The sequence below is a fragment of the Corvus kubaryi genome, unplaced genomic scaffold (genome assembly GCF_017639235.1).
Source record: "Corvus kubaryi isolate FWS band 111438036 unplaced genomic scaffold, C.kubaryi_AGA036_p1.0 37398, whole genome shotgun sequence".
NCBI lineage: Eukaryota > Metazoa > Chordata > Aves > Passeriformes > Corvidae > Corvus > Corvus kubaryi.
In genome coordinates, this window is record NW_024581137.1 from 43,632,494 (window position 1) to 43,658,504 (window position 26,011).

The 26,011-nt window shown below is 43.2% G+C and overlaps 2 long non-coding RNA genes across 3 annotated transcripts; one reads left to right on the plus strand and one right to left on the minus strand.

Annotated features, from left to right (window-relative positions):
* Nucleotides 1-347: 347 nt before the first annotated feature.
* LOC121671935 lies at nucleotides 348-25,031 on the minus strand. 2 transcript variants are annotated; one of them, XR_006018676.1, is made up of 2 exons: nucleotides 23,622-25,031; nucleotides 348-1,069 (listed from the first exon to the last, which is right to left on the minus strand). It is a non-coding gene; the product is annotated as an uncharacterized LOC121671935 (long non-coding RNA). The 2 variants fall into 2 exon arrangements; XR_006018675.1 differs by lacking the exon at nucleotides 23,622-25,031 and adding an exon at nucleotides 6,154-6,327.
* On the plus strand, nucleotides 3,979-6,391 carry LOC121671934. The gene is made up of 3 exons (XR_006018674.1): nucleotides 3,979-4,059; nucleotides 4,588-4,694; nucleotides 6,319-6,391. It is a non-coding gene; the product is annotated as an uncharacterized LOC121671934 (long non-coding RNA).
* Nucleotides 25,032-26,011: the final 980 nt, after the last annotated feature.

Below are 26,011 nucleotides of genomic sequence, written 5' to 3' on the forward strand. Positions count from 1 at the left end.
ATTTTGAAAGCCAGCAAAGCTTTTTTTAAAAGGTCTTATCTCATGAAAAGTAAATGAAATGTTTCATATTGGGTCGAATAAAATGCTTGTTTGAACAAAGCTGGGGTTTTTTTTGAGCATGTAGTTTTTGCAGCTATATCAACTATGCAATTATTTAAATCGAAGTAATCCTGCTCTGATCTATAAAACTATAGACCAAGACTAATTTCTTTAATACTCACCCACTTACTTTGGAATACTATCAAAGTATCTGGACTAGTACCCAAAAATGTGATCAACATCAGAGCGTAAAATACAGTTTTATGCACTCTAGCTGAGGCAATGAAAAGGTAGTTATAATTAAATCCTTCCTTTGAGCAACATTTTCTTTTTATTGAATACTTTTTAAAAACAGGAAGATAGACAAGAAACAGGAAGTGGAAATCGTTACATCTCATGCACGACTGATTGTTAAACAAATGCATAATTCTGTTCATCGTTGTTCTGAGAACTGATGAAAGCCTTCCTTCATTGTTTCAAACAATCTCTACTCCATGGCCAAAATTCAAGTGATGTACCTTGTTACTGTCAACACAGTAGTAAAAGGTGTGCTGGGATCCCCTGGAGTCCCCTGGGTAGCAGGTTGGTAGAACACACAGGCTAGTACTGGGCAGAAATGCCATGCAATTGGTGGCAGAATGACCCAAAGGGTAACCACAGGTGGAGATCAAGACAACTTGGAGTACAGGCTGAGGGATGTGCCAAGGTGCTGTCCCATTTCCTTCCACTGATTGCAGGTGACATCTCTTGGGCACCCGCTCCAGCAGGACAGCTTTGTGCTTCATTTCAGCGAGGCACACCTGGCCAAGCTGCCCCTGCTGCCTCTGAGGCACATGCAGGCTCTCGGTTCTTGCTCCCAGGACACATTTCCATGTGGTTCTGGCTTCTGCAGCAGCTCCCAAAAGATCCTGGTTGGCTGAAATGCTGTGTTCCCCAGATCCTGTGTGTCATCTCATTGCGTGGTGCCCACCCCGTCTTTTTCATCCCACTCTTGGGAGGAGAAAAGGACAATTTTCAGAGCTGCAAGAGTCTATGGATAAACAAACAAATAGCATGGTTGTCTATGAAGATTGACTTAGGAAGAACAAAGCAGTAATGATTGCAGAGAAAATCTACCAGTGATCCCTCAGCAGGGAGCACCCTGCGTGCTCTTTGGCTTCTGCACCTGCTGGTACCTTTTGTTCAGCCTTTGCCCAATACAAGCACAGCACCATCGAATTCCTAAGTCCTGGTACAGTTTTTGAACCCATGCTCTCTGGTTTGATAGTTCAGAAATAGGCTGTCATGGTGCTGGACATGTGGCTGTCACAGAAAGCATTACCAATATGGCCCAACAGCCACTGAATTGTCCCTAAGGGCTCCAAATCTCATGGCAGACCATTTTGATGCTGAAATCAGGGAACAAAATGTACTACTGTGGACAAGTAATATGAGTTCAAAACACATCTTGAGTCGCAAACACTGTGTTTGTGGTTTTATACCTGTTTGCAGTGATACTTCTTTTCAAACTGCTAAGGTTGCTGCAGCTTCTCCAGGACCACATACCTTATGAATATTAAGGTATTCTCTTGTGAAAGGAATTCAGCATATTTTCCCTTGACAGAGGGTCTCTCTCAAAAGCACTTCATGTCAAGCTAGTGCTGAAGGGACACGTTTGGATTGCATCTCTGATGTCATAGGCTGCATGACAACAATGATTATATATCTTGTAATAGAGAAATACCAAGAAACATTACACATATTGCATTCATCAAATCTGCCTGGTCAAAGTAGACCCCTTAATAGATATATTTAGTACATAAAACAACACTTAAAAACCATTTTCATTTTAGCTTTTGATTCTCCCTCAAACAGTCAGAAATACTCTGCATGTGCAACTGAAACCTGTGTTAAATTAGCCTTAGAGGGCTCATATTTTTTCACTTTGGGTCACTAAATCAAGTCAAATTCTAGCCTCTGATGAAAAAATGTCTCCTTATTAAATGATAGTAAAACACTGAACAATTTGATCTTTCCAAATAATTATGTCAAGCAACTTCATTTGCAGTAGAGACAAGCAGTAAATGCAACCTTTGAAACCACAACAGAAAGCCTCTCTAATTTCAGATGTTGCTAGCACACATCAAACTATACATACAGAATTACCAGCTCCTAGAATGATGAACACCGTTTCTCTTCTGTGAAAAGTGACCTCCAGTCTAAGAATTTCATCTAGAAATAGAAGGAGTTTGAATTACTAATCACATTTAGGCCTCAGCAATGTAACTGCCCAGCTAATCCTATTACTTCTTTTTTTAATATAAGTATATTGCTTTAGAAAAGTGTTAGAGACCAGCATGGTATACTGCCATGACAACCAGACAGAAGTTCCCTGCAGAAGTGCTGCAAACACACCCTGTCCCCTTTCCCTGTGGGAGCTCTTTAGAGGAGGAGAGCCTGGTACAGATTTTTTACATTTAGCACAATTTGGCAGGATGTGATAATCTGCTGGGTAGGCTGGCTCAAGTCCCTGCCTAAGGCACTCATCATTGTTGTCTGTTGTCAGCCTTTCACAGAAGAGGATGTCCTTTTCTCTTGACAGAGTCTTTCGGCCTCAGAGGCTTGGATTCATCGATAGAAGCAGTGACTCAAGGGAATCTGAATCAGCCATGAGCAAGCCGATGTTCAGCTTAATCTCCTAATTCCCAGCTACTCCAATGACCTTTAAACAATTCCTCTCCTTTCCTAGAGTCCCTTGCCAGCTGTTGTCATGCTAGGTTTAAAATGGGTTATTGATTTTGGCCCTTAATCCTTCTCTATAATCTGGCCCCTTAGTACCTCTTTGATAGGACAAAAATTCCTAAATATTGTTATTTTAAAAATTTTTCTTTGTCCTTTTTCTTAACAACACTTCTGAGAGCTCAGAAGGCCATTTCTCTTGTATCTTTTCTGTCAGTCACTGACATTCATCCTGGCTGATCTTTCTTGAATTTTTTACTTTCCCTTCTATGCCTCTCTTTTCTCCATGGTCTCCTCTGCCATTTACTGTGAGTGGCTCTTGGGAGAAACCTGGGTTTACCCTCCAGCTCACCAGGACATATCAAGGAGCACTTTCACATTCACCTTCCATGGGCTGGGTTTTATGCAGAAGAGTGCAGAGTACCCAGGTCAAGTGGGAGTCAGGCAAGACCCAGCGGGTCCCTCTGGCAGCATGATTGCTAGCCAGAACTCTGGCATGCTCTGCAGTATAAACCTGCTGCAGAGTTTATATACAGGCTAGTGCTTGACCCATCAGATGTGATGGTTGAAACTACAGGATTGGGTGGGGAAGATCCTGCTTTAAGTGTTTGTCTTTATTGCACCTTTCAGTAGATCAGTACTAAAAGCCTTTTCTCCTGCCCCTCCCACCCAGCAAAATGCACTGGGTCAAGTTTGGCTAGTCTCTGTGTCCCAGAGAGCTGATGGATCCCAGAGTTGAGTGCCCACAAAGCAATAGTGGAAGGAGCCCATATTCCCAGTCCCCAAATAATTTTGTCCAAAGCTGCATTGCTGGGCAGGGAAAGGAACTCTGGGGAGAGAAACTTCATCATGTCAGCTCTATCACATGCCATGTGTACCAAGGCATCAAGGGTTTAGATTTGCAGCACTTGCTCTGCTGGATTTGCACTTAGAGACCAGTTTGCTGCCTTAATTTTTTGCAGTGCCTAATTCTTCTTATACACTCCAGAAATCACCACAGCTACTCCCCTAAGAGCTGTATGGATCCCAGGTCTCAGGTCTTCTGCTAACCTGCAGTTTTGGTCCACAGCTGGTTGGATCACCAGTGGGTTCAGCAAAAGGGACAGAAGCAATTTCCTCCTGAGGCATAAAAAGCACCCCAACCTCTACCTCTAATATTTGATTTTCCTCATTGTCTGGACCAGGTGCCACAGGACCTTGTTTTCTGAGTTAGTCTCCTTCAAAATCTCATGAGAAAACAGAGATGTGTGGGAGATCAAGAAAGAAGAGGCTCTGAACTGGGAATCCAGACCAAAAGTACAGGTAATACCTGGCTGGGTTGTGGAGGACCCAGGACTGAGTCACATGAGAGGACAGTCAGGGGATGGCTTCGGGTGGTGCTGGTGCAGTGAGTGCAAGAGAGAGCGGCAAGGTGGGCAGCAGCATTTTTGCAGACTCACAAGACAGGAATGAGTGCCAAGAGACACAAGAGCAGGAACTTGTAGCAATCAGGCTGGGAGAGACTGTAACTTAAATCTAATGGCTGTAAGGTTGGGGGGAAAGGAACATTAATGTAATTTTTCTAAATCCCAGACTAAGAACCAGATTCCTTGAGAAAGCCTTTGGATTAACTGATAGCACCACAGAAAATATGCAGACATAGCTTACATTTTTCTCAGGCTTTAACTACCTTAATATCTCAGATAATGGAAGGATGTCAGAAAAATTTAAACACCCAGAAGCCTTTGGAATTTGAAAAGCTCTCCCAAAACCTAATTAGACCTAGTTATTTAATCTGGACAATTATTTCACTGTGGGCTCTCATTTTTTTATTTTTTCTTTCACCTGCAGTGCTCCATACTGGAGTTAACACCGTCCTGTGAGAGGCACAGGATCCCCCCCACTGTGCACAACCACCAAGTCCACCATCTTATATTTTGTCAAGAGTTTTGGGGAAGGTATGTTCTTCTCCAGGACTGTAACATACTGGAGCAGCAAGGCTAGGCTTAGCTACAGGCCATGGCTGTCACACCCCAGGCCTGGCCTCTGTGACCTGAAGCTTTTCTACCCAATCAATCAGAATGACAAACATTTCAGAACTCAGCAGTTTAACAAGTCCCATAAAGACAGCTAACATCCCAGGAGATTTTACTCCCAAGTTCATCCCTAGTTCTTTCTGGGGAGAAATAGATCAGAAAACAACCAAAGCAATAGCCACCATTTTGTGACACAGGATGCTTTTTCAATTATATCAAAACACTTCAAGAAACCATTTTTCTTGAGTTACCATTTCTCTTTCTTAAGGGGGAGAATAACAAGGAGAATATCTCACGAGTTTTAATAGTCAGTAGTGAATTGAACATCAGATAACTCCATACAAAATCATCTTTTCTACATTTTAATGCACAGGATATTCCAAAAAGGGTAGGGGGTGTTCCTATTAGGAGCAAATAGGACCAAAAGATTATTAAATGAAAATATTTCACAAAGTGAATTTCTTCCTTCTGAACACCTGGAGTCAGATTTCTTTCCAAAACCAATGAGATTCAAGAAAGCTCAGTGTATCTGTAGGATCATTCATGGAGGAGCCTACAGGGGGGTGAGCGAGCTGTGGCCCCAGACTGAACTGCTGACATATAAAGGAGGCAGCTCCCTCTTTCTTCTGTCCTACAAGTCCTTATCCTGCCTGTGTGCCCTGGAGGAGGCCAGGGAGAGGATGCAAGAGGAGCAGATCTGCTGCTCCTGACAAGTCACAGTTTTGACTGCAAGGAAAAGTTAACAGGAAGGTCAGCAGAGTGATGGTTTTCAGGTATCCTTTGCCCTGTACAGCAGAGGGTACCTGAGGTTTCTTATCAGTGATTTCGAACACTAACTACACCTCCAGACTCCATCACTCACATTGCCTGTCTTGACAGCTGTCCCTCAAGGTGACTGCCTGATGCCCTCTAGGTTTTCCTGATCCTTGGAGCAGGGGTTGCATTTTTAAAATTATTGATACCCCTCATCATTTCCCCCCCTAGGGATTTCAGAGTCTCCTGGCCTGTGAGTTCAGCTGTCTCCACTCTTGCGTACTTAGACCATGCATGTCTTTGTCGTCCTCTCCTGCAAATGTACTATCTGTACCATGCCTCCTTCCTAGGAAATGTGGGAGGCCCATAGAGATGCTTTCTGCAGTCAGCTGAACAGTCTGAGCACCCCACAGCCTCACTGCACTTTGGCGTTAGGCTCCTTTCCTCTCTCTCTGTCATTTCTGAGGCTACTGCTGTCCCTGCCTTTAGCGGCAATAATCAAATACTTCAGGTCTTATGTTCTGCAGCCCACACCAACACCACCACCAGCACCCAAGGCAGAGTCAGACTCTTTCCTCACAGACATCACCATGGGGTGGGGTCCTGTGTCCAGTCTGGCTCAGGTTACCTCTCTGGAGCAGGACAGGTCAAGTTACATGATCCAAGTGCAGACCATCAGAGACAAGAGCTCTTCAGCTGAGCTTGTCATCTTTAGCTCCATTTAGGAACAATGGGGAGGGAGAGATGCCCATATGGTATAATTCAACTAATCTCATTTATGCATCTGCTTTAGGATGGAATGAATTGTGCCCTAGATTCACTGACTCCAGATACTCAGATTGTGGTGACCACTTCAGATAAAGATGTCTACAAGACTGCCGGAGGAACCACACCCTGTGAGACAAGTTGCTCTGGAAGTGTGTGGTTAACTCAGCAATCTCCTGAGACAGGTCTTTTTCTGGTTTACTGTATATGAGCTCAAGGCAGTTTGATAATAAACTGAAATACATTCTTAAATTAAATAAGAATATTCATGCAACACATGGCACCAGGTTGAACTGAACTAGTGCATATTCTTATGTAGATAAGGTATGTGATGATATGCTTGATCTGTTATTAGGAACAACTGATTAGACGGAAGTAACCTTTTTGCAATTAGCAAAATAAAGTGCTTAAGTAATCAAAGAGTTCTCTTTTCTAAGACTGTCACAGTATCTGTGCCAGTCTATCCAATGCTCATCATTAACCAAGAATTTCCTCATGTTGCTTTTCACCCCTTTACTTTTCACACCCTTTTACTTTTTTCTTGCTTGATCTAGAGCAGCTCAGCCCCCACATATTATTCACAGTTCAAAACTGGAGCTACGTCTGTTATCTCAGAAATGTTCCAGTCATCTCTGGGCTGACACTTCTCTAGCAAGAAGGGCAACAAGGAGGAGTCAGTCTGGCTATGAATGTCTATGTATACAGGGAGTATCTTACAGAAAAGTCAAGGACTGGAGGATTTTAGAAAATATTAAATGCTTTCTTTACAGGCCACACTGCTGTCACAGGAATGCAGTTACTGCGGGCAAATCAAGTTAGTTCAAGGCTTATGGAAGAGTGTAGATTTGTTTTCTGAAACAAATCTATTATCCTCAAAGCTTGCAGAATCTCCTCTGCTGTGACAGCTCAGGTCAAATTCAAGTGACTTTGCTATAAAATGAGAATGATGCACCAGAGGAAAAGTATAAAAAAGGTTCATCTGTGTGAACTCCCCGCTCAGAGTATTGAGTTCACAGAGCAGTGCTCAGTAGTGAAGGGATCTGAAAGGACCGTGTTCACAGAGTTACATGGATGCCTTTTCAAAGAGCAGGCTGACAACTTGCTAGAACATGAGAACTGTGCTGAAAGGTTGAATTCTGAAAGGCATCTCCACTGCTTGAGCCAGGCAGGCTGAATCTGCTCTCCTCATGTCTGTCCCAGGAGCTGTTCTCACCATCCTCTGCAAGCACTGAACACAATCCCCTGTTTGAAGTTAGGCATTTTGATGCTTTCTGCTCCTCTGAAAACTCAAAAGCAACAGGGCTGTTTCAGGCCTTCATACCTGGAGGACAGCAGCAGCAAGGCACAGGACTGGCAGCAGCATTGGAAGCATGGAAGTCTGGACTGCACATTAGAATTTTTATAAAAACAAGCCTCTGGGGAATAATAGCCTCATTATCTCACTATATAAGTTTACTCCCTGAGTATTACTTCATTAGTTTCTTGTGTGCTGTGAACCTCTTGTTTCTCTCATGGTCTTTTGCCTTACACTCCAATTAGAAGCAGTTTTGGGCAGGCACCATCTTGTGAAGACAATTGTCTGGAGGAACCTGCTCTGCAGTGGGGTCTTGGAAGTGCTGCTGTACTACAGGCAGGGAACAGCCATCCTGCCCTTCCTGAGGAGTCCAGAGCTCTAGAGGTGCCTGCCAGCTGTGAAGTGCTCTTTGCTGAGGCAGTTCACACACAGAAGTGGAGCGGGTTTCCACGAAAAATAGTCTCAATCACAGAGATATGGGGGATAATAAAAATGAAGCTAAAAGGACAAGGAAAAAAGATGTGTGAAAAAAAGCTTGAACCTGAGAAAGAGAAGGCAGACAGCAAAGAGACTGCCCAGGTCTCAGTGCTATGGGGGTGTGATCTGTGAGCTGCAAGACAACTCCAGCATCAGTTTCCATGACTGTAAGGAGAGGGACAAGTAGGAACATAGAGCCTTTTTTTCTGAGGAGGATCTGGCCTACTTTTTAATCTGCAATGTAAAAAAGTGCATATCTAACAGGTTAAAGAAGAAGGGAAGAAGGAACAGAACAAAAGGAGTGAAAGAGATAATGAGGAACTTAGTGGAGGACTGACTCAGGGTTAAGAGAAGGACAGCTTAACCTCCAAGGGTTAAGAGAAGGACAGCTTTCCACCTTATTAAAAATAAGCTGTCACCACCATCCCACTAACAGATTTTTTTCTTTGAAGGGTATGATCTATAAAAGTGAGCGCAGCACAAGGACAGGTTTTCTTCCTCTACTTTTATCACTAAAGACCTTAAATAAACTAAGGCAAAGGGCATAGTCCATTACTCAGTCTATATGGTGGTCTCTGTGCCGGGAAAGATCACACACTTATACCCCAAACCAGACCTATAAAGACAGACAGTCCTTGAGAGCAAGCAATCCAGGAGACAGTCTTCCTGGGAAAGACAATTTTATGGTACCAAGAATGATCATAAATACACTTACTCAATGCAAGGCTAAACGTATCCTAATTTTCCCCAGGATCTAGATAACAGGATTGGTCTTAATTAAAGGGAAAACTAGGCTGGGGCAAAGAGTATGGAGAGTTGATCTGCACCCAGCCTTCTAGGCAGAGTAAGACTTCCAGTTCTCCTGGGAACACAGCAAGGACCTGGCAGTGATGACAGCCCAAAATCAATGCAGGAGAATGGGCATTCACTTAATAAACATACTCCTCATGCAACACACTAGCCTTACCCAATGACATTTCAGGCAATATATACCCAATCTGGCACAGGCTAGAGCAGATACGTACAGGCAGAGGGATCCAACCGGGCTTCAAAGGTGTGGGAAACTTTTCCAAGCAGCCTCATAGTAGAGTTCATGGTGGGAGGAAGAGACATGCTAAAAAAATAATGGTGATCCTTTCCCTTATGGCTCCTTAGTGCGGGACATGTAGGCTGCAGTAGGTTGACAACTAGCCTGTCAAGAGGGAATGGACATCGTCAGTCCTTGAAGTGGACATTTCTTATGGTCACTGACCAAGCAAGAAGCTGCAAAAGACCCTCCAGTGTCACTGCTAGGCGGTACCAAAGAACAGGTTTCTGTTTGAAATCGTGTTCAAGTATAAAGCTATTGAAGAGGCCTTATGGCAGCAAAATCTAAATCTTTCATTAATGAAAGAACAGCAGATGAATAATCACAATAAAAGTGTCTGTTACCATGGGACAGGGAAATAGGAACACAATGGGCATTTGATGAGCAGCGATTAGTCTGGCTCCACAGACTATTTGGGAAATGGAGAAAAAGAATGGATTGTATTAAATGCCAAATTCAAAAGACACAATTGGGAAGCTTAGGTCAAAGAAATTAAAGATGGCTACACCAAAATGAGATGCTGTCTCTGTGGATCTATGGTTGAAGTGAAACTTTTGAGTACAAGTTATGTCTATGAGCCTATAATTACAGGGTGTCAGGCATCTCAGGGATGTGGAGGGGCTGAGCTCAGGCTATGTATACCTCCCACATGGCGTTTTCTGACTTCGTGCAAGTCTTCAACCTTATTGTTTTCTTAATGTATTCCCCAAACCTTGCTGAGATATTCCCAGCTCAGAAATCGCTGTGACATTCCCTGCCCAAGGGGGACTCCATAGCTGATGCAGAGCTAACTTGCCCCATGGTGAGTCTCACACAGCCGCGTTCCTGGCTGGCTGCTCCACAAGTGGCTGGAGTCCTTCTGAGGTGTCCCTGCATGAAGTGGGACCTCCTGACCTAGTGACAGCCAAGAAAGAAGCAGAAGAGAAAGGAGATGCATGTGAGAGTGCCAAGTCACTGGACCACACATGCTGACGCAACTGGGAAAATCTAAGAGAAAACAATAACTATGAAAAAGAGACAAATACTGAAGCAAATGCACCTCTTTGGAGTGGCAGTTTCTCATCAGCAGAGTGGGCAAACACTGGCTTTAGAGGAAAAGCCTTGGCAGTACAAGATCTCACTTCAGGGTGTACTCTTCTCCATTGTGGGGATAGGCAAGCTACAGGATAGGATCAGAAACAAATGGGAAGAGGCAGAACAAGTAATACCACCATTTGATAAAAACTGACTGTTAATTCTATATGGGAATGTAATTAAAGACAGCCAAACCATCATACCTGAAGTGCTGTGTAAAAATTATATTGAAAGGAACCCAGGAAGCTCATTTGCCTAAGAAAAGGGGCAGAGACACTTTATACTGCTTCAAAGGAGAGAGACACTGAAGATGTTAAAGCTTTTTCATGTATACCAAGGTAACAGTCAATTCAAGTAAAACTATCCACATAAGCAGCCCAGAGAAAATTGTCCTTTGTCTCTACAACAACAGATTTGTTCAAGCTGCTAAGGAATAACATCCCCACACTTTATATTACACTTCTCATGACCTTTGGCAAAGTTTGGTTGAAAAAGAAGATATGCAGAACAAATCTTTCAGTAGATATGGTAGCAATATAGTGATGTATAGCAGTGGGCCACACTTCACAGGGTATGACTGTGGCTTTTTTATTGGAGTACACCCAAATTATCACGTCTGTGGGAAACAGTCTAGCCAACAAAGCCATTACTAAATTACTATTGGTTTTTATACAGCACTGATCAGTGCATGGACATACACCTATCTTGGGCTAGAAATTGGCAATATCTACTTGATAAGAAAAATAATTTTAGGTGAAACAAAGACAGGAAATTTTTTAGAATTTGCAATAAAAAAATCAAGAAAACATAAGACAAGGAGACTCAGTCTGAAACTTTTGATTTAACATCTAATGGAACCATTCATTTCAAATTAATCCCTGAAAATGTTTGCACTTCTTTTTGAAGCTCTTGGGTGAAAAAAAGTTTCTGATTAAAAGAATAAACAAAGTTGTGTTTAAAACATCAAACCAAAAAGCTCTTCATCCTGTTTTCTCAAGGACATCAGAGTGTCAGAGAGAAAACTTTCTCCAAGAACAAAAGTACTTTTTAATTAATTTACCTGACCTAATCTCATCAAACCATTCATCTTTCTCAGCCTCGTCTTTAGAACAAATATCCTATATGTGAAGAAAAAACCTCCACTCTAGTTAACCCATTCTGTCATTTTGTCAGAACGCTGACAAATAGGATTTGCTCTCTATAAAAAAACTCATACCAGAGAAGCTGTAGATACATATGAAAGAAGAGATGAAACAACAAAGTTGTGAGAAGCCTTAGAGAAAAAGGCATCTGTGGAAGCAACAGCAGCCTGGGGGCCACCCAGGGTGTGAATCCCCCCATGCTGGGTGACTTGCAGACAAAACCTCTCTTGGTGCCAGGGAGCAGATGCACGTGGGCACAGCAGCAGCGGTGCTGCCTGCAGAGGTACCGGTGCAGACAGCTCTGTTGGGCTGGGGAAGCTGGGCCTCAGCGTTTGGCTTTTGTGATCCTCAAGAGCTGTGGCACTGCTGTGCAGGTCGCTGGGAGATGTCTGGTTATAAAAAAGAAGTCGATGTTGGCTGTGGGTTTTTATTTTTGTTGTGTTTGACTGGAAAGGTATGGGGCAAGCACTTTAGAGGGCTCTGGCTAAGCCAGGCTTCATCCAGTGACGCATGCTGAGAAGAGCTGGTCTCTGGAGCTTAGTGAATGACTTTTGCTGTTTCCTCATCTCCATGTGATGTATGGACCACTCACCCCTGTCCTGAACCCCTTAGGTTCTTCTTAAAGGTAAACAGATGGCAGCATGGCTGCTCCAGCACTAGTTCTGCAAGCCCAGGTGAAATGCTGGGATTCACAGGGACATGCAGAGTCCAGTCCTTATTCTGGGCTCAGGTGAATCTCTGCAGGCTCAAAACCTGGTATTTTATGTTACATATGGGTGCTATTTTCATCCTCCTCAGGAAGTCTTTATTCTCAGTGTGCTGGTTACAGACTCGTTGAAAGTAGGGCGTGCAAGCTGATCTCTGAGCTCTCTGTGCCGGCAATGCTTAATCACATCCCACTCTAAAAGAAACCATCTGATGTCAAGATTTGGATGATAAGAATATGGGACACATTAGTCATGGAGGAGCTGACACACACAGAGCAATAACAATGAAATTATCTTGATATGGCTGCCCTTCTCAGGATGTGGACATGGAGAACTTTTAATACCTAAAAACCAGAGACTTAAATCCCTTTGTTTCTTCTAATAAATGTCCTGTCCTTAGCTACGTGGGACCACCACCCTACGCAGCAGATGCATACTATTAAAGCATAAAAAGTATAAGAAAGCTGCTGTAAAGGACTGCATAGATCATTGTCTCAACTCACAAGGTCCTGCCTTTCAAACCATTTTGGTTTCATTATTAGAGATAATTGTATGCTTTGTTGTTTGCAAGCAAACATTGCAAAACCTGTACTCTATGCTCTTGGAATACACACATGAAAAAGGTGATAATTTTTAATTAAATAAGTTCTTAGACAAGCAGCAAAAGTCTTAACCTGGCAAAGTGCTCAACAGCATGCCCAGAGTGAACTGTGTGGGTAGTTCCAGCAAAATGTGTTGGCAGGATGAACTAGAACAAGGTTAATAAGCCAGGCTCATTAGGAGCTGACATAGGACCTGGAGCATGAGATGGGACTAAATGATGCAACCAGTTTGAGAAAATCCCCTTAAACTGAAAGAATACCTCTTCCCCCTCCTCCCACCCCACACCAAGAAAAAAACCCAAACAATCCAAAACCCTTATACAAGGCAAGTGTAACATGTACCCTTTTGCCTTCTGTCAGGAGTGCCTTCCAAGTACCAGCATGGCCTGGAAAAAGACAGGATTTCCTGAGAAATCTTAAGAGATATGAGATGATGTGCTCCCAACTTGGTAATGCCATTGGGGAGGACAGAGTTTTTCTCTTTCAAAGAAACTTTATCAGCTTGGAACAAGCACTTTCATTTTCATTTTTCCTGAAGAATCCAATGCATATTGCCCTCTCTTTTTTCCTGGGTGATGGAAAAGGGACATTTCCCCAGACCTATGCATCAGTGCTGATAACACCACTTTGAAATTCACCAACAAGCTATTAGGGCCATAAAATTTACCCTTCTACATTCTAAGAATATTTTAAGATGCAAATACTTCAGATAGCTAAAGGTGTCAGGACCCAGAAACCAGCAGGAGTTCTGTAAAATTCAACATGTCCTGCATTTGTGAAAGTTACCTTAGAACCACAAGGGAAACCGATGCCATAAGAGACCTTGATGCAGGTATTCTTTGTACAAGGATCTCGGAGCAAACTGCTTATGTCTTACTTGTCAGGTACCTGTACTGCAGACTCTAGCATATGAACAGAATCTTGAATTAAATACTGACATTAAGAGTGCTTTAATTAATTTTCATAGGAAATGATTTTGAAAATCTGATCAATAATAATGTGAGCACTTTTCCCCCTTGCCCACTTTCTACCATGCTCAGTATCTATCAGTAAGCAAAAATTAAGTTAATAGTACACAGGGCAATCCCGAATTAGGCCTTAGATTCTTGAAGATCTCAGAAGCTTTTGCCTAGCACTGCAGTTTTCACTATTTATGGGGTTTTTTGTACATACCCAGATCCTGAATTTATGCAATTAATTGAGAATATGTATTTCCTCCGTCCCTTGAAGTTATCAAAAGCTGGAAACCTTGCAGTTGAAACAGTATGAAAACAAAAGGCAAAAGTAAACAATATGAAAGTTAGCAATCTTAAGATATTCGTGAGTTTTTGGTACACTTCCCAATTTCTGAATACTTGTTTGGGAATGCCTTCCCTGGTCCTTGACAGGACTTTCTAGGTCAGGGAAATCCAGCTATACTGTGCTAGCCACTATTCTTTGCTTGCAGAGTATGGATATGTTTTAGTTTAATCTCCAGAAGGAAGATGTGTGAAAGCTGGGTTTGCTTGGGCCCTGCACAGCGCACGGTGATGATGAGTGATGACTGCACACGAGGACTCTGCTCCAGCTCAAAAGCCAGCTGATGCACAAGCTTTTACCTTTCCACATCCCTCCTCCTGCAACTAAACATTTAGAAAGCCTTGAACTGGATTTTTTATGTGTTCTGAACTACCCCAGAACATCGGATTATGGACCTGTTCTGGTCACAAGTGTGTTTCTTATGTCTCGCTACACATGCACACAGAACACAGATGCCTAAATAGCTTTATTCATAACAAAGGCATCCTATTTCAAAGCAAGTGAGGACCAGATGATTTTTTAAAATTCAATTCTCCTTTACGCATCTTTCTCGGGTGCTTATATGAATTAAATTCCTAATCTTCTGAGCTTTGCCCACCGTATGTTATTAGAGCAATTGGTTTTGCAGTGACATCTTTGATTTCATTACAAAAGACCGTGGTCAGAACTGTTCTTTTAGGACTTTAAGTGACTGTGATGGGCTGTTGCTTCCTTGTTACCTCCTTAACACTAATCCTTCAAAACCTGTGGCTAGGAGAGACAGCCCATTCTCCTGCAAACTCCTTTTGCCGTTTGGCAATTTGGGGAAGAAGAGCAAGTCATTCATGCTATGGAAATGAAATGAAAAGTGAGATGGAGAAGCAGAATAAGATGCTGCTCAGGGAGATGCCACACCAGCAGAGACACTGACCACCCCAGGATCCACCCTTGCCACCGCCCATCCCACACCTCAAACTTGCCCATGCAGGGCAGTGGCACACTGGGAGCGTGGCCAGACTGATGCTGGGAGCAGGCTCCTGCCCTGGGCTGAGGACAGGCGCCTTCAGTCACAAACAGCTTTGCGTGACCAGAACTAACAAGGTTTCAGTGAACAAAGTTTTGGAGAAACTGCAATGCTTCACTTTGTTCCACAGAGTTTATAGTTCCTCACCTCTGGCCCCTTTTAATGCTATAATTGCTCTCTTAAATTTCTCTTTATTTAATGTCACCCAGTCTGTCTTCTTTTGTTACCATTTATTTAACTAAAACAGGCAGAGGCTGATATTGAAGGCAGGAACAGAGCCAGCATGTTAAAACCTGCTTTTAATTTAAGGTTCTGGGGCTAGTTTCCTAGCCATTACCACATTTCAGAGAAAATGAATTTTCTTTCTCTCTGTCAAACGATGGCTGATCTAGATATAATTAGGGTCAGTTTCACCTAAAGATGAGTCATTTATATTCTGAATATATGGCTTCCAAATTATTGTTTTGGTTTAACATCAGACATGAATAAACCCATGCATATCTTTTTTAGATGGCACTGAAGATAAAAATCGATGGCTTTTCCTCCACAAATACCTTTCCCAGCAAAAAGATGGCAGCTGGATGAAGAAAAAAAGATACAGCTCAGGATAAGGACAAATAAGATTAAGTGTAATTGCAGAATACAGTTTTCTAAACTGCAGAAAAAGTGGCCTATTTAAGACTTACTGAAAAAAATAGCTCTGAATGTTCAAACACTTGAAGATAATTTTTTTGACAAAAATCCCTGGTCATGCAGGGCCATACTACTTTTCTTTAAGCATAATATGGGTACAGAAACAAAACAGATTGCAATGGAAGCAACTGGAAGAAAAGAAATCATACAAGACAGCAATTCTGTAGCAGTATTGGCAAATACTAAACAGTGAGGAGAAAAACTCTTCTTTTTAAACAAGTCAAAATCCCATCCCTTTTTCAGATAGGAGCTTTTTGTGTCATCAGTATGCCTTGCAGCAAAATGAAAAGAACACAATTTTATAATATGGCTTCTTGTAGCCTTACTTTGTCAGGAAAACCTTGGAAACATGAATTTCTGTTATCACTCTCATTTATACTCTGTGCCTTTCTTTGGCATCCATTACCTGCTACTTCCACTCTTCTACTTTATCATTGGATGACCAAGAATCAGCACTGGAGACACACATCTCTGTCCAGGATAACACCAGGGCATTCAGCTGTGACTAACGGAGATGCCTGGGACATAAGCACTTCAGTGCTGGGAAATAACAAGATCACTGAAATACACCGTGGAAATTAAATCTCATGCTGCTTCTTATAAGATCCTATAATAAGTAACATAACCTTGTTATTTTATGTTTTGAATAACTTGGGTCAGCAAAGGAACTATGATTTTGTCAGTGTTTGCTTCCTCAGAGGAGGTGTTATCTGTAAGTTCACGACTAAAGGCTCACCAGAAGTGCAGATGGCACCGACCCTCTGCTGTTCAGTGCGATTAAGCAAAGCAGACCTCTGCTATCAGCAAGGTCTGATTTAGGGCAGCCTATAAATCAGTCAAACACCAGGACTATCTGGCATCATTGGGATCCTGAAGACTTTGCAGATCCCTTTCGCACTGTGTTCCTACTGCAGAACAGCAGCACTGGTGTCTTTTCACGAGCCTGCCAGGTTAAGAGCATCTTTTGTACATGAGCTCTTAGAGAGACGGATTTTTCTTTTCATCTTAAAAAAAAGATAAAAAGACTTGTAATCATTGCCACCTGTTTTGGTGGAGATTTAAAGGAGCAGAATGAATCACAAAACTCAGAGATGCAATGGTTTGTTGCTTTACAAAGAAATAGAGATAGTTCAGGGTTATATTTCTTACATAATTTTTAATCATTACACTTTCCCTGGGGTCTGATGCTTTTTGTTCATTTAAGAACCCAGCAATATCAGTACTTTTGTATTTAGATTTTTTCTGCGATTTCATAAAGCCCTGAGTTCCATCACTCACCACATAGTCCCTGCCCAGCAAAGCATCAGCAATGTACAGAACTTGTGCTGAAGACACAGCAGTGAAACTGTGGGGTGTGTCTACATGCAGCTCAGGACCAGGGTCCTGCAGGAGGAAACCCAACAGGTCAGAATTATTTATCCCAAGAACACTTTCAGCTCCTTTTTTGAACTTTTACTAAACTGTAGTAGCAAACCAAGGGTAACAGCTGTGTGGATCGAAATTGAAAATGTTCATTGCCTTATCTGAAAGCTGAAGATGTGTGTTTCCACCTTCTACAGACACATAACACTGGGAGGCAAGAGCCCATGTAGGTGTAAGGTGGCTCAGAGAGCAGCAGCAGTGTGGTGTCCAGTGCCGAGGAAGGCATGCACAGTAGTCTAATTGAAGCCTTCTGACAGTGAATGGCTGTGGAAATTCAGTTACAGTTTTCAGCAGGATGGTTATCTTACTTTAATCAGCTGGAAGCAATCACTGTCTAAACCAGTCTCTGTTAACTTTGCATGCAGTTTCCGTTCACAACAACCAAACTCCTGCTTGGAGCCTCACCAATTTGAGTCAACCATACTTCAGTAACAATAATTTCAACATTATGCCACAACTTACCCAAGAACAAAAAACTCCTCCCATGCCAAACTCGTCCTTGGTTCACCACTAAACTCCGTGAAGTTATTCTGGCCATGGTCTTGACATAGAAGTGGTTTAAGTTTCCAGGCTGGTCAAATTTACTGCGATGTCTGATACTCAGTTTCACGTATATTGAGTACTTGTCCCTTTGATCATGTGAGCTGTTTATTTTATATCTGCCTTGTTATTGTGGTTCTTATTTACAAGCTGCAGCCTGGCATTGCACGCACACACACCCAGGCATACACAGATGCACAGACCAGATCATTGCTGGACTTGATCAGCTTCTACTTCTAAGAACTTTTCCATCTTCTTTCACAAGTGTTGTCTACTTCAAACAAGCACCACAGTTTACAGAAACACTGTTAAGAAACGAAAGATTAAGCTCAAATACTGCATTTTCAGCTAAGGCATGCCTGGAAATACAGTCAGCTTTCAGGCAGCATTTTCAGTGTGTGCAAATATCTTGTCAACACCACCTATATGGCATGTTGAGAAACTTTGTGAAACAGAAAAGGCAAAAACCTCTTTTAGAGAAAAGAACCAAAATAAAATAAAAAAAAAAAAAAACAAAAAACCAAAAACCTAAGAATAAAACATTAGCAAGATGCGAGAACTCAAACCATTTAAAAAAATCTTATAAACACATAAAAAAGAAAATTTCTAGGGGCAACAGCCCTTTAAGTGGTGGCTTCATAATAACAAACAATGACAAAAGTTTGTAATTAGACAGTGCCTTTCATCTGAGAGATTCATCAGCTCTTAGCCATTACTGACTATTAATTTGACACCACTTCTTCTCACAAGTGCACAGCTGCTATGTTTGAAGGAGAGGAGATAGGGAAGTGTTCGCCTAGGAGCAGCACATGCCTGAACTGCAGTTGTTCAGACTTCTAAGGAAAGCTTACCTAAGTGTCTGCCCCTAAACTGAACTAAAACATCTGCAATCCAAAACTGTTCTTGCTTACTCATTCAAGTTGTTAAAAATGCCCATACTTTCAGGCACCTTCTAACTCCCACTCACTTGCCTCAAACCAGAGTGATAACACAGGCGTGGAAAGGGCTGTTACGGCTGTGAGTTTAATTGTAATTCAAATATACTTGAATATTTGAACAGCTTTTGATCTAGAGCTAAATACAAGCAAATTGCTTTACCTGACTTAAGTGCATTTCAGACACGTAGCTGCAGAAAAGGATAGGAAAACGCCTTCCCTTGAAAAGATATTAGTGGCTAATGTGCATGACAAGATCCCAGCAAACTTCACGCGCATGGAGGTACGGCCAGTTAAGCCATTGCTCAGGCATTTCCTGCATGCCCTGTCTTTACAAGACTCTTCAAAGATTCCTCGCAGGCATGTCTCTCACATTCTGGGCTTTACCAAAAGCTTTTGGTAATGCTCTCTGGGCACGGAAGCCATTAGCATGAGAGGCAGTGAAGTCCTGTGACTCACTTTGGGGAGCCAGAGCCTCTCAGCACACATCCTTGGGCTGCCACTGATTCACCCGATGTTAAGCAAATGCCTTTGCCTTCCCGTTTGGGATAATGAATACTCTTGTCAGACAGCTGTCAGCCAAGTTAACTCAGGGCTTTAAAGACAAATCATGCTAAATAGGCATTGATTTATAGACAGCTCCTCATCAGCTGGGGAAATACAGGGCTGGGATTCCCGGTACTGTAAAACTCCTGAAGCATGATGCACAGATACCTGAGCAACTTGACAAAGACTCAGCTTTGGTCCAGGTTGGCTCCTGCAGAAACCCTTCACTCCTGTGCACCTGGTTGTTGCAGGGTAAATTCACTGGGAGCCAAGCCCAGGCTGCCTCCACAGGCAGGCACTGTTCCCTACCAGAGCAGTAGGATTTCCGGCACCCCGGAGCGTGAAACATTCAGCACGATGGTTCCAGGTTCTACCTCCACCTCTCTCCCAACCCCCAGGGTTCATGCCAGCAGCTCTGGCTTGATTGACTTGAGCTGATTTTGCATTCAGGTATCTTTGCATCGTCATCTCCAGAACCTGCAAAATGCCAGCAGTGATACCAAACAGGTCAGGCAGGTAACCATCTCCCATCCACCAGCTTTTACTGGTGCTACTCCAGGCCACACTGAAGTGATGCAGTTTCCAGACTGTAAGTGTGGGGTCCGAGAGGTGCTTGCTTTGCTTTTGTTTTATACTTTATCTATGGGCTGGGCTGTGAGTGAGAAACAGTGCTGTGTATGGAGCACTAAGATGAAGAGTCAAGGGAAGAACGGAGGGGCAAACTAAACACACACTACCTATCTCTTCTTGACACATCTATCAAATGCAGGGGCACAGGAAGGGACAAAGAAGCTTGTCAGAATATGTGTGGCTGCTCTAACAGTGTCCAGACCAAGCAAACATGCCTTGCTGAGGTGCTAAATGGGGCAATGAGGGTTATACATATGCATCACTTCACAGTACCAAGGAGATGAGTGCATACCTCTAGCCTGTGGCCTCCTTCAAACCTTTCCTTTTGTTGCTGTGTGTCTGTCCCCCCCCCAAATAACCACTCAAAAGTGTCTTGTGCTTGAGGAGCTGTGGGGCAGTTTGCTAATGTATGACATAATACACAGAATTGCCTTGCTGCTCCCTTATCTGAGACAAGAACTATTTTTTTCCAAGCTGATGGTCAGGCTGACCTATTTATGCAAAGGTGTTTCCACAGCTCATTCCCATGTCAGAAACATGGATTAGTCTTATAATGTTAAAGTATTTACTCAACATCATGGGCCAAACTTGGCCCTCAACATATGGCCTTCACTGCTCTGTTGAAGAGCTGTGGGGAAAGGGTCACACATATTGTTAAACCCAGGGTCTTAGAGCCCCAAGCTTGACAGGCTATGTATGTGTGTGCATGTGTCTGACTTCACACAGGCTCTGTGCTGAAAGAACTAAGAAGCCTCAGTTTACTGTTACAGCCACCAGAAGCTATAATGACCTAACACATTGTGTGCTTTGCAGCCCTGTGTGCCCCTAATTTAGAACTTGTGTTGTCTAAAAAAAAAAAAAAAAAGCCTAATCCCAGTTCAGGAAACAGAGACAGGCAGTGTTGGCAAAGGCTGCCAAAAATAGAGAGGAGTCCACTGATGCCATGTGATGACAGATGTCTGCAAACTCACCATATACCATTGTGGATCTGTGCCCAGTAGAGGCAAAGGCAAGATCCTGAACAATAATTCCCAGCCTATAGGAAAAACTTGGTGCCTTTTCAAATTAATAAAAAAAATCACTAGGAAGCTTGATAAATCACAAAAATGCTGAACAAATGGATACAATAAATTCTGCATTTCTCTGTAGGAACTGAGTGCTTATCTCAGGGCTGCATTGGAAGAGCCACTATCCACTACAGTTGGTGTAGTGGAAGGAATTCTCATCTCTCCCAAGAAAATCCTAATAATCATGCTCCAGAGCAACTTGTTGTAGGGTTCTTCCATTCTACTCCTGAAGGTGGGCACAACACAGCCAAGGACCCAGGAGTCAGTGGACAAAATACGACAAGCAAGAGGCCTGGTTCTGTCAGAGCACTGAGATACCTGAGCTCTTGCTTCCCTGTTCCTGATGCTGTTTGTGTGATGAGATGAAAAGCCAAGAGACCTGGAGATAAAGTTCAGCAGTCCAGTGCGTTCAACCACCTGATCTACTTGCTTCTTGCTTCAGGCACCTCAACACCATCACTGAGGATCTCTCATTGCATTCCTTGCTAGTTGTGGCTTCTTACTGACTTTCCATTAAATCAGCTCAGTGTGTTTTCATACACTTCTGCCCCAAGATGCCAGTGATCTTTCCCATGCATTTACTCATCTTGGGGTCTGAGAAGAAGCAGTAAAATTACTCAAGTCAATTTAGGACTGTGGGATCTTGACATCCCAAGGGGTTTTCCTGCTGCTAGCTGAGCCCCCAACTTCATTAGTAAGGTATGATGATGATTCAGGTAAACCCAAGTGTTCTGCTGACTTGTTATACCAGCTCGTGTTTCTACACTGTGCCTTTCCAAGTTGCCTGACTGGACAGGTACCAGTTCACACCAGCTTCCTTTGAAGCTTTAATTTGCAGCTTGGATGCACAACTACACCCAGGACCACAACTGGATTTACAAGGCCTGGGAAAAGACTGTAGAAATGGATGTACTTTGCTTTCCTCCCACACTACCCTGCAGAGCTCACAGCTACAGTTTAGCACTGGCGAGTGTGAATGTGGTCTGTCTGAACAGCCTGAGTGATGAAAGCTCTGGGTGGGAATCTGCATGTCCGGCTGGGTTGGAGTGTGCTAAGAACAAGAACAGGGATCTTAAATGCTGACTTTATTAAGAGGCATATACATTCAGATTTCTAATCCTTTTTTTCCAGCCTCTTCTGCCAAACATAGGAAACTTTTACCTTAGACCCCCTGGCTTGCCATGCCTCCACAGGTTGTATTCACCAATAGAAGGGAGGAAGAAACAGGAAACAAAATCTGCATATTTTTGTGGCCAGCTGCAGCCAGAACAAGATATCTTCATTCTGACATCTCTGCTGCTCAGATGTGCTGCTGGATGTCTCTGGTACATGACTGGCAAACAGGCACTTTTCCCATGACAAGCTGTACTTTCCTGTAACATGGCCACATCTCTGCTGTACAAATCTGCTTAGGATTTTACAGATCTTTTACAGACTGGTCAGTCTCACGTGACCTGAAGGTGGGCATGGGACAACCCTTTAATGTTTTTTCACTAAGTTTTTATTGAAAAAATCCATTATCATTTCAATGAATCTAATGCAACATTCAGGACATTTTGAGTCTATCTTTGACATCTTCAGCATTTTTGCTGTTAACATCTGTGGTGATGTTTTCCAATGATGCCATAATGAGGAGGCAAACTGTAACTCTTATAATCCCCACTGCTGCATCTTTCTTCTTCTCTAGTGTGGAGTAGCATTATTGAAACTCAGCTAAATGGTCACATACAGCTGATGCTCCCATAAAGAATCTTACCTAAACTAAAGTCAAGGGTATATGGAGGACAGTCTCACACTCCTAGTCAGAAGCTGATTTGGATGAAATGTTGAAAGCCAATATCTAGAAACCCCTAAAATCAATTCCAAAATCCCACTGGCTCAAATAAATGAATTTGTGATTAAAGACCTGTTTCAGTCATCTGACAGCAGCCCTTTCATTGATTCCAGTAAGGTTTGCCTCAGACCCCTTTCTTACCTGTTTCTGTGTCTCAACATGCAACATGTGAAGGCCTTCAGAGTCTGAACATGGTCTTTTATCTGGATACAATAAAATCTGCAGTAAGAGCATTGTGGTGTCTCTTGTGTAATGCTCAGCTTTAAACAATACATTGGGGGAAGACTTTTTATCTCTATTTTGTAGGAAGCAGGGATTAAAGTGGGTTGCAAGATTTCTCTTAAACAAAGAGCTTGAGGGGGTGGGACTAATAAAGCTGAGCATGATAAGTGTGGGTCCATGACTAAAGAGAAACCTACATTTCAGGTATAGTATGCAGATAAGGCTCCTTGGCAGGGCTGCAAGATAGTGTTTTTCTTCTTCTGGAAATGAAATGTATCATTAACAACAGTTCTAAAAGAGGAGGAGGAGAAGGAGGAGAAGGTGGAGGAGGAGAGAGGAACCACCAGAGAGCAACAGCTTTTAGCCAGATGATGTATTTCCCATGTAGTACAGGAGCTGTTATATTCTGGCACCCTCTCCTAGTATTGGCCAGGAATGCTTTGGTAAAGCTGGGAAGGCAGATTTCCACATCTCATTGCAAGACACATGAAACAACCCCCCAGGCAGATTTCCACTGGCAAACAAGCAGGATGCAGCATAGAAGTAAGTAAATAAATCACTATTAAATCATGCTGGGAAGAATATCATGGCTTGGCATGCAGACATCTCTATCTGGAGGAGCCAATGCTTGTCAAGAGAAAACACAAGAAATTCCCTACTTAACCTGCTTTCAGGGGCTACTTATTGCAGTGGCAAGGTCCAACAAGGATGAAACAAACTAAGTAACATTTCTGAAAGCTTGAACAAGCCATCTCACCCCATTGAAGAGCACTGCACCTGGGCCCCAGCTCCAGAAAAACTTCCAGTGTTTTGGATCTGTCAGCAGCAGACTTCAGGAGCCCAAGATCCAGGCTTGAAATCTCTTCCTCTAAGATGGGAATAGATTGATCCATTTTCTGGGGCTGGCTGTCTTTATCTAAAACAAAGAAATATCTATTGTGTGCTGAGATGTGCACCCTGCTGTGATCTCAGCCCCATGCTGAGGCACATAATATGGAAATGCTTCTTCCAGTGGGATGATCTTTAAGTAGCACCCTGCCTACTTGTGCAGGATGATAAAGCTGGGAACACTCCATGGTGCTAATCCTGCAAAATCCTTTCTAAAAGCCAGCTTTGGTGTTCATAAACAATTTAATGAATTTGACTTTTCAGAGACATTGTGTTTCCTTAGTAGACTCCTTTCTGGACTTGTTAAATTTTGGTGCTGTGTCATAAGAAAGAAAGAAAAAATATCAACAAGGTGACAGCAAAGGCTTGGGGAGATTTTAGTCTGTGTGTAAATACTTGATTGGGTTAGTAAAGAAGTTTGAGACATCCTTTTCTCAGCAATGCCCAGTGACAAGACAAAAGGATATGGGCATAAATTAAAATACAAGTAATTCCACTTAAACATAAGAGAAAACTTATTTTGCTCTGGAAGGGGTCAAACGCTGGAGCAGGCTGTCCAGGGAAGTTGCAGGTTCTCCATCCTTGGAGACGTGCAAACCCCAGCTGGACACAGCCCCAGACAACTTGCTCTAGCTGACCATGATGCCAGCAGGTGGTTGGATTGGATGATCTCCAGAGGTGCCTTCCAACCCCAGCTGTTCTGCAATTCCAGGATTTTCTGATGTGTGAGATGCTGACCTCTCCAGACCCTCTGGGATGCTGGATGTACTGTGCAGCCCAGCCAGCAGCCCACAGGTTTGCCTTCTCATGTAAATTGTGTCTGACCCAGTGAGGCTCTTGGGAGAAACCAGGAATGGCTTCTAAGGGGACCAAGCCCTGGTTCTTTTTCCTTGGCAGAGGAGCACAAGCCCCCAGAAAGCTGTCCCGCTGTGTCAGGTACTGGCAGTGATCCCGAGCCTTGCCCCCGAGGCAGTCTGAGCACTGTTTTTAAGATGAGAGGGGCAGGGCAGAGCTCACCCCGCCTGCCCAGGCACAGCCGTGCCTTGCCCGGCAGCCCTCTCCCCAGCGGGGCAGCTGGGATGGGGCAGCTGAGGCAGATGGAGGCAGATGCTGCCTGGGATCCATCCAGTAGAAACACCATCCAGGAGTGCCATCTGCTGGGTCCTGGCTATGCAGCCATGGGAGCTCCTGGAGTTGCCCTCGCACAGGTATTGGGAGGCAATGGAGGGCTTCAGCTCCCAGCAGGCTTTCTTCTCTCTTCCCGGGCTGGTTGGGCATGCCTCTGCCAAGGGCCATGAGGGAGCCTGTGCCAAAGAAGAGCTGGCTGGTTTTATACAAACTGATAGTCACTGAAATGAGAAATAACAAGAGCTAGTCCAAGGAAAGCATGCTTTTTAATTCATTATTCCATCATGCTACTCCATGGAACCAAGAAAATCACCCCAGGGGCTTTCAGCTCCTCGCAGCTCAGTGGTTAGGATGACAGAGTGGGAGCACTCTGCAGTGTTAATCCTGTGAAATCCAGTTTTTATCTTCATAAACAATTTAAATACCTGTAGCATTTTCAGAGCTATTGCATTTCTACAGCAGGATCCATACTAGGCCCAGGAACACACTAGGTCCCTTCTGATGTAACACCCTAGGGAGTATCAGATTCCCCATCTCTCCTCCTAATCACTGCCTCCCAGGCCAGGCACTGTCCGTGGTGGATCTTGGTGAGAGAAGAGTGGATCATGAGTGCCACAGCGTGGGGAAGAAATCCTGTATGGTTGCTGCCCAGAGGCATGGAAAGCTCACAAGTGAAATCTCTGGCAATTATCAGTGTTGTGCATTTTTTACCAACTTGTGCACTATCTAAACTGGTGATTCATCCCCTTCTGGTTTTAAAATCACAATATCTAAGCAGGAAGTTGGAATCCAGGGATGGTATTCAGGACAAGTCTCTGATCTGCAGTACTTGGTTTGTCAGCACTACCTTGGCCATGTGGTTTAAGAGCCAAGAGGTGTTTTACTGAGAAACATGGCCGTGTTGGTCCATTTACTCCCAAATTCTGTGGCTCACTCCATGGACAGGCTGTGACTTTATTGCCTGCAGTTCTTTGACAGAAAGTCCAGGTCTTAGACTGCCATCTTGGAGATATTTTCGTGGGGAAAAAAAGAAGAAATGTAGAAAGCGTTTGTGCTGACAAAGAGGGAATAGTCACAGGTAAAGTTATCACAGAATCACAGAATGGTTTGTGTTAGAAGGGACCTCCAAAG